The sequence below is a fragment of the Pogona vitticeps genome, chromosome 1 (assembly GCF_051106095.1).
Source record: "Pogona vitticeps strain Pit_001003342236 chromosome 1, PviZW2.1, whole genome shotgun sequence".
Classification (NCBI taxonomy): domain Eukaryota; kingdom Metazoa; phylum Chordata; class Lepidosauria; order Squamata; family Agamidae; genus Pogona; species Pogona vitticeps.
Window position 1 is genome coordinate 322363416 of NC_135783.1, and position 16611 is coordinate 322380026.

The 16611-nt window shown below is 43.0% G+C and overlaps 1 protein-coding gene across 1 annotated transcript in view; it reads left to right on the forward strand.

Moving 5' to 3' along the window:
• Nucleotides 1–490: 490 nt before the first annotated feature.
• The window catches only part of NRXN3 (neurexin 3), a 1709419-nt gene continuing 1693298 nt past the window's right edge, over nucleotides 491–16611 (forward strand). The window contains exons 1-2 of the mRNA XM_078393277.1: nucleotides 491–615; nucleotides 7716–7797. The gene's annotated coding sequence lies outside the window, so the exon portion shown is untranslated. The remainder of the gene's footprint in view (nucleotides 616–7715; nucleotides 7798–16611) is intronic.

The window sequence follows — 16611 nt, forward strand, 5'->3', positions numbered from 1 at the left end:
AACAGGGGAACCAGGGGTAGCTTGTGGACTGAGAAAGGGGGCACCTCACCCTAAAATTTCCAGTGGGGGTATCCTTCCTGCCCTGTTCATGAACAGCCCCTGAGTCCTCCTCATATGAAACTGAGGGCAGCAGAATGGACACCTGAGGAGACAGGCTCACCCAGCCTCATGGCAGGGTTTCCGATGTTCGTAACCAATTATTTCCTTTGGGGCTTACTTCACAGGCTGTGGCTTACTTTGTCCCATCCCCCAATCCTCTCTCTTGACGTTTCCCAAACTTTTCTGCCTCCTTTTGCCAACAACCCATGTCTCATCCGATCCCAAGGATATATTTTGGCAAAACCTCCTCTCTGACTAGCCCTTTATTGCCTTGTATTTCTTCTATCACTTCCCTGGAGCTTAATTCTATAGCTCACCCTTTTGACTTCTTTCACTTACCACAACCTATTCTGAACCTTTTCATCACATTCCTTATCCTCATGCTTCTCAAATGTTCAAGGCTCTTTCTACAATCAACATATTGCTCCCTGGGAGGATTTAACTCCAGTCAAGGTGACACGTTCTCCTTCCCTCACGGAAACTGGAATGCAGACTTCCAGGAAAAATAGCATTCAGGTGAGTTAAAGATTGCAATTTAAAACAAACAAAAACCAAACAGATCCAAAACTTAGGTAGAAAAAAAATCTCCTGAGTGTAACTGACTTTTTGAACTAGTTCTGCACTGATGATTTAATCTTCAGGTTTGTTAATATCAGGCATGTAGTTTCTTTGAAATTTTGTTGCCTGCAAAGAAATTCGGTGTTTCACTTTTGGCTCGAAACCTTATGTTAATTCATTCCCTATGAATCAACCTTCCTTCCTTCCTTCTGTCCATCCGTCATATATTGAGCAATAACACCATTAAAATAATCACCATAACAAAAACAATTAAAATCATTACAGCATTCAAGAGAAAATTGGGCAACCATCTGTCAGATCTGCTTTGATTTAGATGCCTGCATTCAGCATGGGGTTGGACTCAGTGGTTTTATAGGCCCCTTCCAACTTAGTTATTCTATGATTCTATGGTTATAACAATCATTAAACTGTTTAAAAGGTCAGTTTGATGTGATTTCATATCGTTCCTAAAAGCTGCGAGTGTGGGAACAGACGGCACCTCTGAAGGGTGTGCATTGTACAATCTGGGAGTGCCACGGAAGAAGGAAAGGTCTATATTCAGGGCAATATAAATTGTGAGAAAGAAAGAAAACATGGCTAGATGATACAATTGCCTCATTTAAAGGGATATAAGACAGAATACAAAATCAACTTTTTGCATAAATACAGTAATGTATTTCTCATTTCGATAGATCACTTGAGTAAATGAGCATCAGAAAGTATTGAAATATGAATGGGAAAAAAATAGTTTAACCACAGTGAAAAAGAAAAAACAGGCTTTATAATGACAGCTATTTTCTTTAACCATAGTCAGAGCTGAGGGATTGCCAACAGGTTGGGGACTTGCGGGTTAAAACTGGTTGCTTGATAGGTTTCTCATTTTCCTGGTTAGCTGAGTACAATTTCCACTGCCATCTACTGGCAGGGAATTCAAAATGTTTAACTACATACTATAGGAACCAAGGAAGATTCCTTTTCTATCTTCAGAGACAGCTGTATTAGTCTGCAGTCTGTCATGTCCAAGCCAATCAAGAGTCTTGTGATAACTTAATACAAACAAGCTTGGTTTGACATATACTTTTGTATATGCATCTCATCAAGAAGTGAGCCAAAGTTCACGAAAGATCATCCCAAAACAAATCTTCTTGGTCTTTAAGACACCACAGGACTCTTTCTTGTTTAACCTATGTAGGCTACAAAGCAACTAATTGAAAAGAGGAAAGCTGGGTCTGGTCTGAATCACTGTGTCACTGAAGTCAAATGCACAGAAGATGGACACACTGGCAATTTTAGAAACATAGTAAAAGTCTTGTCGGCTCAAACCAAATATCTAGCCAGTCCAATTTTCTGTTCAGACATTGGGAGCCAGCTGCATACAGGAATTCCACCAGCAAGATAGGGGTGCAATTCATATTCCTCAGTAACTGATATACCAGAGCATATTGGCTACCTGATGGCACTAGTCATCATGAATTTCTATAAAATCCCTTTAAAGTCCAAGTTGCATAACTATCGCTACCTCTTGTGGCAGTGAATTCCATTCATCTCATTCATGGTCAAATGCGTTTAGTTATGTTCAGTAAATCTGCTCTTTATGTGGCCTTTAAATTCTCCAGAAGCTGGCTGGATAGCTCAGTGAGATAGGTGTCTGGCTGTAGCGTCAGTGGTTGGGAGTTCAATTCCCCACTGTGCCTTCTGGGAAAAGAGCACCCTGTGTGACCTTGGGCAAGCGGCACAGTCCCAGGGCACCCCCAAGAAGAAGGGAACGGTACACTACCTCTGAGTTCCCCGTACCTAGAAAACCCTGTATAAAGGGTTGTCAGAGGTCAGAAATGACTTGATGGGACACATTTACTATTAAATTCTTAGAAATGCTTTTAAGTATATTTTGGCACTTTGATTATTTTATTTATTTATTTATTTATTGGACTTATATACCGCCCCATAGCGCTACAAGCACTCTCCGGGCGGTTTACAATTTTAATTATACAGGCTACACATTGCCCCCCCAGCAAGCTGGGTACTCATTTTACCGACCTCGGAAGGATGGAAGGCTGAGTCAACCTTGAGCCAGCTACCTGGGATTTGAACCCCAGGTCGTGAGCACAGTTTTAGCTGCAGTACAGCGTTTTAACCACTGCGCCACGAGGCTCCTGGTGGAATAGATGGGCACTATTATAATCAAAGTGCCAAAATATACTTAAAAGCATTTCTTTTAAGGGACTGGTGGCATTGTGGGTTAATCTGCAGAAGTCTCTGTGCTGTAAGATCTGTAGATCTTCAGCTGTAAGATTGAATCCACGCGACGGAGTGAACGCCCGTTGCCTGTCCCAGCTCCCGCCAACCTAGCGGTTCGAAAGCATGCAAATGCAAGTAGATAAATAGGGACCACCTTGGTGGGAAGGTAACAGCTTTCCGTGTCTTGTTGCACTGGACATGTGACCACGGAAGATTGTCTTCGGACAAACGCTGGCTCTATGGCTTGGAAACGGGGATGAGCACCGCCCCCTAGAGTCGGACACGATTGGACAAAAATTGTCAAGGGGAACCTTTACCTTTACCTATTCCTGGTGACTTATTTTTCATAGCCTTGAGAGTAGTGTTCACCACACTTTCAAAAATTGCAGGCTCATTATCAAACGATTCTTTTTTTGAAGGCACCTGTCACCTTTGCATTTCTTCTGTGTAGTTTTTAAATACATTGTTTGCACATACTCTTTATTTTATGCTGAACAGGTATCTTTTCCCTGATGTTTCTTCTTAGAAATGGGCACAAAACGCTGGTTCAGTAGGTCGTGCCGGTTTGATTACTACTGCAACCGATATTTGGTGGGTGCCCACTCAAAAGTAGCACCTGGAGGAGGCAGGGTAGGCAAGCCAGGACGCATTCAAATCCCCACACCAATAGTGAAGTAAGATGTCAAGGTGTGCGTCGAAGAAGGGAGATAAATATATTATTACAGATATATAATAGTTGCATTAGTACTAAGCCCCTGCCATAATCCATGCATACATACAAAGTTACAGTTCCTTGAAGCCTTTGAAACTTCTGAACAAATTCCACACAAGTACTGGCCTTATTTTCTTCCAGATTGACTATACCCCAGTTCTCTTTATCTGTACTATCCAACTTATATAGCCACACTTTCATCTGAAAACTAGCTTCTCCTCAGGCTATTTCACTTCAGTTGTCTCCCAAGCATCTACACAATATAATAAGGATTATAATCAGTGGGTATATTTCTTTCTTTAGTGATCCTCTTGTATTATGTAAATCCTTTTTATTGCCTGTATTTTTAGTTTTATTTGAAAAGTAAGAACAAAATATGGGAGAAAAGGGAGGGAGGGAGATTAGGTTCAAAATGAGATTATGTACAAAGTCTGAGGTTTGGCAATACCTTTATTGGATCACTAGGAAGTTACAAATGAGATGAGTTTCCAGGTTCTCCAGAACCCTTTAGTACAGCAAAAGTGGCATAAAATGTGGGGCTAAAACAAGTAGTTTAAAAAGTGGGCTGCTATATTTAATATCAGATCATCTACATCTGGCCAAACTAGCCAGCTTCTAAAGGCATTCTTGGACTGCAATTTCCAGAAGCCTTCACCACTGACTGTGCTGGCCATGGTTTCTGAGAACTGCAGTTAAAGAGAACCTGGCCCTCCACTATTCTAAAGGAGTTGGCAGTATCCAATAGACCAGAAACATCTCTCTCTTTTTGCTGAATCAATTTCAGTTTTAAATCTGAAGACATAACACATGTTAAAGGCTAATGTACCATTGCAGTTATTACATTATATAGAACAATCTAGTTCATTATTCGTACAATTAACGTGAGGAAATAACTACACTGAGAAATAATACGGGAATTGCTGTTGGTTTGGGACAGTCAGATCTGCATTATTTTCCATTGAATACACATTGACACAAGTCAATGCAAATCATTCCCAGCTTCATTGGTACTTTTTTCTTCCACTGCTGGGGCTTCTAGTTTTTTGACAGTAAATGTATTCATATCAGTTCAGACAGTGTGTTCAACTTGTGCCGATGCAGAAAAGCATGTGCAGAAATGCTGGTAGTTGGCAGGGTGGGAAGAAAAGGGGTCAGTTGCCCTCAAATGAGAACAATTTCCTTCCTTCCTTCCTTCCTTCCTTCCTTCCTTCCTTCCTTCCTTCCTTCCTTCCTTCCTTCCTTCCTTCCTTCCTTCCTTCCTTCCTTCCTTCCTTCCTTCCTTCCTTCCCTTTGATCTGTGATTAAATACGGACCCACAAAATGAGGGTCCAAGTTGCGCGACTGGCCAGGTCAGTGTAGATAACGGGTGGAGAGCCAGACCTGGTTCTGTATTCCCCAGGCCTTCACGAGGTTCTCGCTCTTCTTCCTTCTTCGCTGCCACCAGGTATTACTGCTTTAATACCACTTAATCAAGGAGACATGTGTGCTTTCAAAACTTAAGTCATTTATTTGATCAGGGAAGTTAACATCTGATTAATATTCAATTGGTAAATCACAGGTTGCTAATCACTTGTATTTGTATCAGTTCTACTTTGATTTTAAATCTCTAATAACTCTCTGTACCATTCAGCGTTCTTACAGAACTCACTCTAAGTTCACTTTTAAGTTTCACACTGTCTCTCACTCACAGAAGCTCTCCCCCCAAACACTATACACCAGCCTTTATATTCAGCCCCCTCCCCCCTTGGCTCCACCTTCCGCCCTCTCATTGGCCCCTACTCCACTGTTCAGCTGTGACAGACAGGTGAGGACAGGGCTGTTTGCTACAGGTGGTATCCTTAGGTGGCTGCAAATGGGGTCTGTTTTGTGGACGAATGTATGGTGTTGTTGTAGGCAAACTCAGCCAGGGGTAGCAATGTAGCCCAATCATCCTGCTGATAGCAGGTATAGCAACGCAGATACTGTTCAAGGGTTTTTTGGACCATATGTAGTTGCTCCTGATGGTGTTGGGTCTGGAGAATAACCGGATAGGTTTCCTGAGTCACCAGGCCAGAGAGGAGGAGACGCCCGTCTATGGACTCAACTAGGGTCAGGGTCTCTTTGTCCTGTACAGGGATCCGGTGTTGTCTCATGAAGGCTGTGTCAATGAAACAGCGGTCGGCCCCAGAATTGACCATGACATAAACAAACAGCCAGTGCCTGTCTGGTAAGCAAAGTTTCACTGGCACAAGGAATGGACCCTGGATATTAACATAGGGTTCAGAGGACCCAGCTAAGTGCCCCACGTTTGGAGGTCCACTCAGACATGGGGCAAATCTTTTATTGATGGTGGTAGTGTGGAGCTGGGGTGCGCCGCTTGACCAAACAACCGGAGGTGAAGTGTCCTGCTCCCCCACAGTGCAGGCAGAGATTCTGGGAATGTTGTCATGCTTTTTCCTCAGGGGTGAGGTGTGGCCGAGCAGCCCCTAACTGCAGGGGCTCAGAATTTTCTTGTCCAGTGCTAATTGGCGTCGGGGTGGTGGTGGCTGTGAGGGGCGGGAACTGCCCTGTACTAGGCGTTCATCAATGCGAAGGCACAGTGTGATTAGTTCTTGCAGCGTATTGGGCCGGTCTACACGTGCCAGCTCATCCAGGATATAATCAGCCAACCCCTCCATATATTGGTCCATGAGAGCTGCCTCGTTCCAGAGCAAGTCTTGAGCCAAGAGTCTGAACTCAGTGGAATACTGGGAGACTGAACCCTTACCCTGTTTCAGGGCCCGGATCTTCTTATTAGCAGTAGCAGCTTGCAAGGGATTGGCAAAAGCTGCTGAAATATGGTCCAAAACAAACAAACAAACAAACAAACCCTGGTAATTGGCTAACAGAGGTGAAGGAGCAAGGAGTATAGTAGTCCATTTAGCTGCCTGTCCCTTGAGAAGGCTGACTATGAAGCATACCTTGGTTTTGCCCGTGGGAAAGTCTCTGGCACGCAGCTCAATATATAGTTTACACTGTACCAGGAAACTCCTCCACCTTTCCTCCAAACTTTTCTGGAGGAAGCACAGGGCACTTGACCTCAGCAGCAGCGTTGGCCTGGGATTGCAGTTGTTGCTGCTGAAGCTGTGCCACTGGAGGTTTCAACAGGCAACAGTCCAATAAACCAGTCCAATATCAGAAATTCAGAAGATACAAAGCAGATACCAAAATGTCAAAGCCAAAAACAAACCATAGTCAAGCAGTCAGAGTCCAAAGCCAAGGGTTGGTTGGTTGGTTGGTTGGTTGGTTGGTTGGTTGGTTGGTTGGTTGGTTGGTTGGTCGGTCGGTCGGTCGGTCGGTCGGTCGGTCGGTCCTCCCTCCCTCCCTCCTCCCTCCCTCCCTTCCCCTTTTTAACAACAAATCATATTTTAGTGAGCTCCATTGCATACTTTCTTTTACTTCCTAAAGGAGATCTTATGGGAGCAGGCTTTCCTGGGTTGAAGCTTCAGTAGGTATTATCCAGCACTTGAATTTCAAAGCTAAACTCCTAAGAAACTATTTCTGGATAACATGACTGGTTCAGACAGGACATGGTTTGTTTAAATTTCGTTAAAATGAAATGGGATGCAGTAATGGATCAATTTAATTAGTGTCTCTTAATTTTCCCCAGAGTTTGAAAAGGTTTTCTTTTCTTTTTCTTTTTTTCCTATTTGAAGCCCCAGAACACCCAAGCCAGCAACGGGTAGTGAGTCTGAGTAGTGACTATGCTGGCTATAGAATTCTGGAAGCTGTGGTTCAAGAAATTAACTTTTCCAAGCTTTGTCCTTCTTCGTATAATTTGAGCTGTCCACACCTGCTAGTAAAAACTAACAAGGCATATTTCAAACAGCCATAGCCCTGTTCTCTGCTCCATGGAATTTACCCAGCAGTTTGAGAGAAACTGTAGAACAGCCATGGATCCAGCCATTCAAACTAAGAGTCTGTTCTGCAAGACATAGACTCTAATAAAATTGGGAATCAGCTATTAAGAAATGGGGCAATTACAGATTTAAGCTCCTGGAAGCAGTTAGGGGTTAAAATATGCTTTAACATAACAAATGTGTCAGGGACTCATACATATTCTGAATAACTTACTTTTGATCTTCTAAAGGTGACTGCCAATCTTGCAATGACCTCAGAAGGACAATCTTCTGACTGCTGTCCTTTAACAGTTGTCCTGGAGTGGAACCAAGGTAATGATGAGACGCTTCCCATAACTGACAGATGTACAGTAGGACTTCTGTATCTGCAGAACCAGTATCTGAAGCTTCAGCTGTCTGTGGTCGCCGTTGTGCAACTGTGCCCGCAGTGCACACACGCATAATACAGTACACACATGCACTTACCTCTTCCTCTCGTTCTTCCCCTGCCTCTTGCTATCCACAGTCACTGCTGCAGCAACCCAGCTTGCAGTGTGCATGTGTATATTGCAGTGTACATGTGCACTTATCTCCTCTTTTCTTCCTTCCCCCACCTCTCAACCTTTTAATGGGTTCGCTACTATCTGTGGTTTCACACATCTCCAGGGGGTGGAATTTGGAAGTTATCCCCCGTGGATACAGGGTCCTTCTATACATTATTGTTTATCAGAACGGTGCTTTGTGTCAATCCTGCTGCTCACATTGTTCAAAATTAAATGTAGTATCACTGGAGTTTGCTTTGTTTCTGTTTTTATTCTTTTTATATAAGCGGTTCATGGTTTTGTAAAAATTCTAGAGACTGTAAAATGAATTGCCATCTGAACCTTCTTCCAAGAATGCTGCAGTCCTTTCTCCATTGAGAAGAAAGGGGAGTTCTGACTCTTCAGGCAAGGAATTCAGAATTCTAAACATATCATTTAAAAATTATTTGGGGCAGGAGATATTTCTCCCTGCTTTAGGACGGCCCTTCCCCAGCGCCATTACTTTTAGACAGGCCTCTAGATGCGGCCTATGTTTCATTCAGCATGACACACTTTCTGGGACAATCTTGCCCCTTAGTTGTTCCCTCTATTCTAACTTGAAAGGAAAGGCAAAGGCTATGGAAAGCATGACCTATTTCTTTTCTGCAACATACCTGCCATAGCGCTGATCCACTTCTCTTGTACTGAAATTCTATGTGCAAGAAATGGATGAATGGAATAGTCTTGCAAGAGAGATGCCACACACTGCCAAACAGTGCAGATCTGTACTTCAGTGGTGAAAAGCACAGGGACCTGGCTTTTAAAAAAGTAATTATTTTGAGAGGTTTCCAGAATCTGAGAACTTTGCAGAAGGAATGAATAATAAGTTAACTGAGATTTAAAAAAAAAGATATCACAAGGATTACTGTGTTATTTTGGTAGAGTGTGCTAATGATTAACAGATGAAACCTGCCAGTCCTTGAATTTTGTAACTTCTTTCATAAGTTACAAATCTGAGGTAATGCTTCTCTAAGCTCTCTTCTTTTATTTCTTTGGCTGACCAATTTAATTTAATTCAATATTGGGTTGAAAGCGTTTCATTGTTGAGTGTGGCAGAAGTTTAGCTCCGGACTTCTTTTTCTCTCCTGCTGCCACCTTTGGCAGCCATAGGAATGGCAGAGCTCCTGTGCAGTCACTCCGCCATTTTGTTTTGCCTCTGACTACAGAGAAGTGTTGCATAGTTCTGAGCCAAGGAGAGTGGTTCTGTCATTAAATGAATGAATGGATGAATTAATTAATATCACCTCCTAAAGTAGCTTTCTTTTAGCCTGTTCCTGATGTGACCGTAGGAATTAATGACTTCAAAATATCCTATCATTTACAGCTCTGCTCAGATCTTGCAAATCAACAGCAGTGACTTTCTTTATTGATTCTCATGTTAGGTCATTCTCTTTTTATGCAAACACATTTTTATGGTTTTGACTACACTGCTTTATATTTTATTATTTTTATTTTCTCTTCTGTTAAATTCTATTTCAATGATGTTGTTTGTGTTTGTTGTAAACTGCCCAGCATGGCCCTTGGCCAGATCCGTGGTAGAAAATGAAATAAATAAATAAATACAATCCTCCTCTCCCCCCACCCCAATTCCTAGCAGTATTGTCTTTTCCAGTAAGTTCTGCTCATGTTTTGCAAGCTAACAACTGTTTCAGACCAGGTTTTAATTTATATCCAGATTTTTTTCAGTGTTTAGATACAACAGATTTCCTTTGGAAACACGTTCCGTAAAACTGAAACTTGTTGAAAAATGTCCCTGGCAATTAATTTGTGTTTGGGTAAGAAGTGGTTTACTGATGGGGAAAAAAAAAGTCAGGTTCTTAGAGTGTTCTCCTTGTTTGGTGTTTCTTTCTGAAAGCCAGTGAACACAAGCTTTAGACCAGTGATGATGAACCTATGGCATGTGTGCCACAGCTGGCACGCAGAGCCCTTTCTGTGGGCACGTGAGCCATATGTTGCTGGATCGCTACTCCCCCCTGAGCCAAACCTTAAGAGGTGGCTGGAGCCATGGTGCTGGCGCTTCAACAGGCAGTGGGACAGGATCTGGAGCAGCTGACACTAGTGGCAGATCCGGAGTGGGGTCTCGAAGCACCTCTGTGCCCATCTTGACTGCTGACATTGGTATTGTCAACAGTAAAGTTGGGCACCCTTTTTCCTGCTGAAAATGAGAGCAATATTGTGCAGCAATATTGGCCTATTTCCTAGCATTTTGAATCATAGATAGAGGAGTACAATATTCCACATTCATTGACTGGAGATTTTTTTTTTTTTTTTTTTTTTTTGCTTTTTAAAGAATTGAATTTGTCCTTAGTCCCAGCAAAATAACTTCCCTTCACCTGCTAACTGATCCTTTTAAAGCTGTAGTGCCAAGGGAAATCTGCTGTGTCTAAACACTGAACAAATGTGGGCGCCAAATTGAAACCTGGTATTTTACATAAACCTGTGATATTGGCTCTTCTTGGAGTCTGTTTGTCTGTGCATGTCCTGGGTTTTATGGATGACTGGGCTCCAGCGCCGGCGGCAGGTAACGGGGTGGCTGGGGGCGGAGAAAGACACAGGGGGGGTTCTTCCATCTCTCCCCCTCCCATCCAAAATTATTACATAAAATAGACAAAAGGCTGACATTTTAAAGGTTTTTATCTTTGCCTGCCGGACGGAGGACATTAGGCGAAAAAGGAGGACATGTTCTCCTTTTGCCTGACGTCTGGCAACCCTACCTGAGTACAGAAAAATTGTCTGCATTTTTTTGCATACGCTCTTGTTGTTCTGTATGGTATATATGCAACATAGTCCTGGTCATTATTGATGTTACTGCTCATATCCAATAGAGGGCTGGATACTTGCACGACTGCATTCAATGCAGCAAAGTTAACACAGAAATGGACCCAGCCAGCAAATGCTGCAGTTTGGAATGGTGACTTGGGAATAAACATTTGCATCAAACAAGTAGCAGCAACACATTCACTGCATAACAAAAGACTGTGTGCAGAGGCCCTAGCCTTTGCAGGTACGGATGCAATATTTTTCCCTTTATGAAGTACCATCATAGTACCATGAGGCGTGAACGCTACGGCTGCAATCCTAAACAGATAGAGTAACCCTCATTAGACACAATGGGACTTATTTCAGAGTAAATATGTATAGCATCATATTCCAAGGTTTGTAAGACTGTGCAGTGAGGCACGTCTATTCTTGAAGGGTAGGCAGTATGCTATCCGAGGATTAGCAAAGCTCTAAATGGAATGCACGTGGCAGGCATTACATGCATTGACAAAAACAAATGTTCTATGGACAGTAATCTCCCCCCTGCCCCCTCTTTTTGTTACACACCCTGTTCTATTTCCAAGAAAAGGCTTTCTTTTTTGGTCCGGCTTCTGGGGGCCTATTAGAGGTTCTCCCCATCAGTAAATAAGTGGTCGTGGAGAACTGTGTGGGGTAGGCAAGCAGGATGAAGTGAAAACACCTGTCATTGCTTGAAAGCTTCTTGATTACTGGGGCTTTGCGGCTTTGAAAATTGGCCATTTTGATCCCCTTTTCTCTGCTTCTCTCATCCTACTCTGTGCTCTTCTCTTGGAAAAAAAAATATGTCACTGAGCGATTAGATTTGCAAATAAGCAGGCAGGAAAACAGCAACAAAAGGGAGCTGGAGCTGAGGAGCAAGCAGGTATAATTACTGTAATTAACTCGAGCAGCAGGGGCACAGCCAGAGTCGGCAGCAAGCACGGCAGTTGCTGCTGAGAGAAAGATAGCGCAGGCCAGAGACTAGAAACGATATACTGTGGCAGGCAGGCAGGCCTGGTTTGCAACACTGCAGCCTCTCTGCCTAAACTCTTGCCAGAAGGGACAAATTTGAACAGGCGCTGGCCAGGTCCCAGGGCAAGAAAGGGCTTTGGTTACAGGCATAATCCAAATGCCAAGGACATGCCTGATTTGAGTTTGGCATCTTTGTGCTAGCGCCCTCCAGATATGGAGGGCTATAGCTCTTCCGTCATCCCAGACAGCATGGCCTGGGGACGGGTGTGTGGTCTTACACGGTTGCGAGGTACCCGGCTGGGGAGGTCGCTTGGGTGACCCCAGAAGAATGAATTAAGATCTTAGAAACTTATCTTTTGAGACTGAAACTTTCTGAATACCAGCGTAGCCAGGACGTTCTGGAAATCGTAGTCCAAGGAAGAGAGTTTTCCAGACTAATGGACTAAGCAATTTAATCAGAATAATTCTGCCATATTTGGAATTTTTGTTTAATGATCGGAAGCCACTATCCACTGTGAGGGGGTTGTATAAGCTCTATACTGAGAAGCGCTCCAACTCTGAATAAAATGCTGAGGACAAAAACTAGAAAGATACCAGGGGAATATTGTTCTCATGCGCTTCTTGTGAGCTTTCATGAAGTATCTGGCTTAAGTGAATGTATTCACTATTCCTTTTTTTTTAAACACTATTCCTCATTCCAATTGGATTTCAGAGGAGTATACAGCAATAGCTACCCAATGTCAAAAAGAAGAAACGAGCCAACGGGGAAGAGCATTTCTCACATTACGCCTCACTATTAGGCCTGGAAGTTTTCAGACTGCATGTGCCTACCTTGTAGGTATGTTTTGTTTTTCTTTTATTATAACTTAGAGAGTTATTGTGTAGGAGAAGAGCCTCTGTGCTGTCTTGAGCTCAGTGAAGTAAAGATGGGATATACCCCAGATGACATTATGTGTATGCTGATGTCAGGGGTGTTCAAACTGTGCATGCGCCATAGGAACTTGGTTGGTTCAGGACAAAGAAAGAGGCAGGCCTGACACAGATGGAATGAGCCAGGCTGAGTTTCCAAGTGAAGGAAAATAATCCTGAAGTAGAAGAGAAGTGGCAAGGTAAACTTGAGTCTCTAGTAACTTCAGGTAGATCCATTAAACCAATCAAAATCAATGGGTGATGGAGCCACCTCTTTAACAAGAGCAAATAAGATATATGGATAAATCCAAAGTCATGCATAAAAATGTTTCTCTGGAATGTTATGAACCAGTTTAAATTCATTCAACTTAGTTGGGTGGATTTGTACACATTATACTATGTGGCATTTGCTGTACTACGTCGTCTTTCTGCTTTCCCATTTATTTGCATCTGTAACTAATTTTAGTGCATCATGAGAAAGCAAAAACACATCATTGTCATTCAGGGTTAGAATCACATCAGCAACAGAACAGGGTGAAAGTACGTCCACTTAATGTGCTGAGCTGTGTAACCACAAAGACAAGTAGAGTGATGATGGTGTGATTCACACAGCTGAGAAGACATAGGACACACAGTACAATACATCCCTTCATGTATTCAATAAACATGCTTGTTATCCCTGTGTGAGGCAGGAAGAGCTTGGAAATACTCCTTTTTTTGGATTAAAATCCCAATAAACCCCCAGATTGTATGTTTTCAACCACAATTTCCAGAATTCCCCAGCAGCATGTTTCGTGGCCCTGCTAGCAGGGGGATTCAAGAAGCTGAAGTCCAAAATACTTAAAATTTTCAAGCTGAGGATTTTGGGCTTTATCAGGAGCATAATATAGGAGGAGCAGTAAGTGGATCAGATCAAGGAGTCCATCTTTCTAACATGCTGGCTGGGGGATTCTGGGAGTTGTAGTACATAGAATAACTTTTCCAAGTTCTAAACATGAGGAGGCCGAACATTTGTAAATATATCTCACTAATTCCAGCAGTTAAAACAGCAATACAGTAGGACCTCCATATCTGTGGGATCAGTATCTGCTGATTCACTTATCTGCAGTCTGAAAATATTAAAAATATTACAACAAAACATTCAGGGGAAAAATATTTTCACATGTATTGCCAGAACTGGCCACTAGAGAGAGGTAGACAATGTACTATGAATGCTTGTTGTTCCCTTTCCCACGGTGCCCCTCAGTAAATGATTTGGGACATGCTTTGGGAAGCGCTGAACAGTTTGGGACCTTGTTTACCTATTAGAACATCTCTCCCTGAGATCTGCCATAAGTCCTACTTGCAAATCTCAAGTTTTGATGCTGGGATGGCGCCTCTGGTGGAGTCTAGGAAGTCTATGACTAGGAACCGGGCTTTCTCAGTGGTGGCCACTTCCCTGTGTAATGTATTGCTGGTGGAGGTGCAGCAGGCCCCTTCCCTCCCAATATTGAGAAACCAAATAAAAATGTTGCTTTTCAGAGAAGCATTTTAGGACATCCTTCGCTTATCATTGCTGTTACATTGTTGTTACTTACATTAACATATTCATTGTACTTTTGTGTCACCATCTTCTGTTCTTTGTCAGGTTTCTTTTATACTATTGTAGCTTTTATACTATTTCATGCTTATGTGTCATCTTGGAAGTCACTCACAGTGGTGGCACGCCATTAGATGGGGATATAGTAAAGGAAGGAAGGAAGGAAGGAAGGAAGGAAGGAAGGAAGGAAGGAAGGAAGGAAGGAAGGAAGGAAGGAAGGCAGCCATATGAATCTGGAAGTTGAGTCATGAAAACTGGACTGCTTTTTTATTAGGTTGAAACATTTTGCTACTCATCCAAGAAGCTTCTTCAGACTGACGAAGCTACATGGATGAGTAGTGAAACTTCAACCTAATAAGAAAGAAGTCCAATTGTCATGTCTCAACTTTCAGATAACCTCACCTAGATGATTAAGAATCTTCACAGATATAAGCCATATGAATGTTTCCTTTTAGAGGGAAAATCAGGAAATATGCAGAAGGAGGAGGAGGAGGAGGAAGGAAGGAAAGAGGCGTATAACATTATAAAGGTAAAGATTCCCCTTGACAATATATTCGTGAAGGCTTTCACGGCCATGATCTAATGGTTGTTCTGGGTTTTTCGGGCTCTTTGGCCATGTTCTGAAGGCTGTTCTTCCTGACGTTTCGCCCGTCTCTGTGGCCGGCATCTTCAGAGGACAGCAACTTGTGCTGTCCTCTGAAGATGCCGGCCACAGAGACTGGCGAAACGTCAGGAAGAACAGCCTTCAGAACACGGCCAAAGAGCCCGAAAAACCCAGAACAACCATTCCCCTTGACAATTTGTCCAGTCGTGTCCGACTCTAGGGGGCGGTGCTCATCTCCGTTTCCAACCCACAGAGCTAGCGTTTGTCCGAAGACAATCTTCCGTGGTCACGTGGCCAGCGCAATTAGACACAGAACTTTAAAAAGAGAGAGAGAGAGATTGAGAGAGAGAGAGAGAACATACCCAGATCACTTGGCACATGTTTGGGGGCTTCATTTCTAACACCCTGGCTAGCGTACTCAATGTACTGTAAGTATTGATAGGAGATACAGCTCAGCAACGTCTGGAAGGCCACATGTTTCTTAATTCCTGTTACAGATTTTGGGTATTCCCAAATCAATGCAGCAAAGCATAGGATTGGACTTTTAGGCTCCTCTCTGCGAGCCATCCCCAGCTTGAGTTGAAGATAAAGCCAATCAAACTAGGTCAGGTATTCAAATATTTGGATTAATTTGGTATTCAGCCCAGGTGATCTGCCTCATGTCTTTCCTCCCACTTCCCCTTTTTCTGCTTTGCTAGCTGTGAGTAAGAACTCTTTCCTTCCCATCGATTTAACCCGTCTGGTTGTTTGACTCTTTTTCTGTTGTACTTAAAAAAATAATAATTCAACAGACACAGAAACTTAAGAGCTTAACACTTTGCAGGGAACTGTCAAGGAATCTCAAATTGCAATTTTCTGCTTTTCTCGTCACCAGGATAATCGGATGATAAAAGGCAGAAATGCTGATTTTCTTCCCTTACATTAAAATAAGAAGTGCGTTTAGGTATTTTTAGAAAGTAAATGCGACAAAATGAGGAAGCTGCTAAATATAGCAACCCTGATTCTTCCCCCTTCAATCCAGTCATAGGGAAAAAAAAGGTCCCCCATGTCTCTCTGAGGGAAATGAAGCAGCTCAACAGTAATATGTACTTGATAGAGGGGGAAAACTAGTTCTGTACCATTAATTCAGAATTATATTGCAATATCATGTTGGGTAAAGCTTTCTGGTTGGGAATCTAGTGCTGCATCTGTTAGTTTTGCCAACAGGAGAAACTTGATCAACATTGGAGGACAGAGTTAGGGATACAGCAAGAGGCCACAGCCCAGGAGTAGGGGTAGGACTTGAGCCAGTCTGTCTCCTAATCTGACAATACTTCACATTTACAGTGTAAGAGTAAGGTGGGGAGGATGCTTGTTTAGGCTAGTTCAGAGAACAAGGCAGACAGGTGGCGCACCATCAAGGATAGCTGCTGATGAACATCTTGGTCCAAAAATGGCTTGAGCTGAACTCTCACATTGCTAGTCTAGGGCTGCTCCCTTAATGACCCACCCTTTCTCACCAAGCAGGAAGGCTAAAAGGAACAGCTGCCTGGGATAAAACCTGTCAATCATTCTCCTCTCCAGGGTGTCCTGCAGGGCACGCTGCTTCTGTTGGTGTACAAGTTCCCAGACTAGGGTACTGTTATAGGAAGGTGGTCTATCCCCCTGCTAGAGGCCAGGCCAAAGATGCCAAATTTCTTGCAGGCATGGACACCCCAGATTCAGAGGGCTTGGGTCCAGCCAGC